The 3,185-nt window shown below is 44.4% G+C and overlaps 1 pseudogene; it reads left to right on the forward strand.

Moving 5' to 3' along the window:
• Positions 1-122: 122 nt before the first annotated feature.
• Positions 123-2,181, forward strand: LOC101559660 (annotated as a pseudogene).
• The last annotated feature ends 1,004 nt before the right edge of the window (positions 2,182-3,185 follow it).

The following is a 3,185-nucleotide window of genomic DNA, read 5'->3' on the forward strand; positions in this document are numbered from 1 at the left end:
CCACATGCCAGCCAGCCCCGCCCCCTGGTGGGCTGAGCTGGCCACACACACACACACACACACACACACACAAATAAATAAATAAATAAATAAAATAAAATTTAAAAATGACCAGGCAGAAGATGTCCAAGGAAAGGTGCCAAGAGAAGCCTTTTCAAGATAGTCTTGAAGCCATAAAGAACCAAATGAAAGAGAAGAGAAATAAAAACTTGGCAGAGCCAGGCAAACACAGGCGCTTTATATGTGCACCATGCAAAGTAATTATCAACACTTCTACACTGCTGAAAAATTACCAAGGCAACAACAGAATGTTAGGCTTGGCTTCAGCAAATGAAAAACCCAAAGGGAGAGAAACCCAAGATATCATCCTACAGCTTACATGTCGGTTATAGGGAATGAAAGAAAAATTGACTTCCCAGCAAACAGCAGCTACTGGCCAGAGGCAGAGAGTGTGTCCATCAGGAACGTAGGCCAATCATGATGTTGGCCCCAGGAGCTCATGTGTAAAGAAGGGTGTACCCCAAATTCCTCTTCAGGAAATGGACCTTCCTGACAGAAAGAATCATTCCCAAAAGAAAACCAAATGCTTTCTGTTCATCAAGATACACAGACATCTGGGCTGGGGAGATGCAATCCCCAATTCCACATAAATAAATAAATTAAATTTAAAAAATAGATACACGGACATCAATTGCTATTTGGGGGAAGCGAGGTCTACTGCTGTGACTTACCTAGAGCTCTCTCCCCATGATGCCATAAAAAGGAAGATTCTAATCCTCGTGGTTAATGCAATACCTTGAATGACTTTCAAATCTATTATTTGGCAGTGTAGGCTTTTGACTGGGAAGAATTAGAGGTAGACCCAGTAGTACACACGCACACACCAAAAAATGAAGAAAAGTGTTGATCAGTGGAACAAAGACCAAATTAACTTATCACCAAGGTTGATTCACCCTGGAAAGTTTACCAAAACAGAAGTCACTTTAGCATCTAAATCTGAAAAATAAAGCAAACATAGAGATGCATGAGTAAGAAAAAGACAAAAGAAAATCTAAGTCTACATTGAAGTAACAAGGGAACGAAAGTACAAATCAAAAGACTGTTTTCCTCAAAAATTGGATGAATCCGTCAGCCCCGGTGATGCTTACAATTCTTGTCTGGAGTAGGGTGTTCACCTCACTCCTTTCTCACAACAAAAGAACAAAGATTCTAATAGAGAAGAAAACACCAGTCAGCCTGCTGTGAGCATCTGAATCCAGCAGGCTGGAGCTGATTCTGAGGCCCTCTGTCTGCCCCCTCGCATGTGGGCTCGGCACCCCACAGGTCTCAGAAGCATACCACCTAAGCTTCACCTGTCACCTCGGTCCCTCCTTGGAGCCTGAAGCATCTCACCAAAACTCCCGTTTCTTGTAAGAAAGATCAGGAGACTTCAACTTCATCTTTCTCTAAAAAAATTAAAAAAGACTAAAGAAGGTGCAAGCGTGCTTGCCTCAGCGTGCGCGCACAGCCAGTGTGAGCCGTACAGCACCGCGCTGGCTTTGAACACACAGGGAGAGACCTTCCTACAGATCCCTGTTTCTCAAATTGTCCTACAAAGAAAGAATTCAACACTGATTTTTTTTTAATTTTTTTTTATTTTTTGGTGGAACCAGGGATTGAATTCATGCCCTTGTGCTTGCCAGGCAAGCACTTACTCTACTGAGCTATCTCATGGCCCCCCTTTTTTTGTGTGTATCGAGAACTGAACTCAGAACCTTGAGCTTGCCAAGCAGACACTTGTGCTGCTGAGCTATCCCCCTGGCCCTCAATATGTTCTTTTAAAAGTATTGGGTGGTGTCACACGCCTGTAATCCCAGTACTCAGAAGGCTGAGGCAGGAGCATTACAGACAGCTAAATTAGACAAGGATACCCTAGGCCGTCAGACAGGGCTGGGCCCTCGAAAGAGCCAGTGCGGAAGACAAGATACCTTGCAACCGTGGGGGAGACCCAGATACCCCACTAGGGCCAGACCTCAAGCGAAACGCACCCATGTGCTTCCCCTGAAGACACACAGCAGTGATTAAGATTCTAAGCAGGTATAAATCACCTTGGGAAAGCCAGCAAGAGCCACTGACCCACCCCTCCAGGAAAAGCCCCTGTTCTGTTTCACATCCCCCCGCAGGACTCGCTTCCCCATTTGATCCTGATTTAATCAAACTTAGCTGAGCAACTGTGCTTGTAGTCTTTTTGGTTGACCCTAGTTTTGTCCCACGTCATACCCACCTTGCGATTTGCCATGGATCCTCCTCACCCTGTGGTTTTGCTCTATAACAATTCCTAGAAAAGACAGATACCAGGCTGGCCAAATAGTTCAGCGGATTAATGCGCCCGCTTAGGTAGATGCAGGGACCCAGGTTTGATCCCTGGTGTGCCATGCTGGCACCTCCCCTGGGGCATGCTGAGTCTGGGCGTGGTAGCGTGCATCTGTAATCCCAGCACTTGGGAGGCTGAAAACAGGAGGATCACTACGAGTCCAATCTGTGTAGTGAGATCCTGTAGACTCTGTAGACCCTGCACTACATACAGTAATAATAACAACAACAACAACAACAACAACAATAATAACAAAAAAGACAAATTTCCGGGTAATCTTTCAGGTCCCCTTCTGTCCCTTTCTCAAACAGAAGCTTTCTTTCCCCCAATAAATATATTCTGCTCATAACCTCCATTCCTAAAATTCATTCTTCAATTTTGCAGGGGGCCGGGGATATAGCTCAGTGGTGTAAGCACCTGCCTGGCTAGTGCAAGGTCCTCAGTTCCATCCCTGGTACCACAAAAAAAAAATAAATAAATAAAATTTTTAGAGAATACAAACTCTTACCAGACATCTAGCAGATTGGGAGTTTTTTCCCCCTATGTCAGGAGGATCAAGCTCAGCCCTGTGCAATTTAGTGGTTCAGTGGGACCCTATCTCTATATAAAAAAATAAAAGGAAGCCAGAAATGCAGCTCAGTCTGAAGGCCCTGGGCTCATCCCTGGTATTTTTCCTTTAAGTAAACACTTACGATCTCAAAACTCCCCTATAATTCTAACACCAATTCTGAAATTGCAGTGTTAGTGCAGTGACTTTTTAGATGACAAGCTAAAGGGCGATGTCACTTCTATTTTACCAGTGAGAAACCAAATAGCTAACAGGATTGAACAA

Source organism: Octodon degus, unplaced genomic scaffold, assembly GCF_000260255.1.
Source record: "Octodon degus isolate 3935 unplaced genomic scaffold, OctDeg1.0 scaffold00223, whole genome shotgun sequence".
Taxonomy (NCBI): Eukaryota; Metazoa; Chordata; class Mammalia; order Rodentia; family Octodontidae; genus Octodon; species Octodon degus.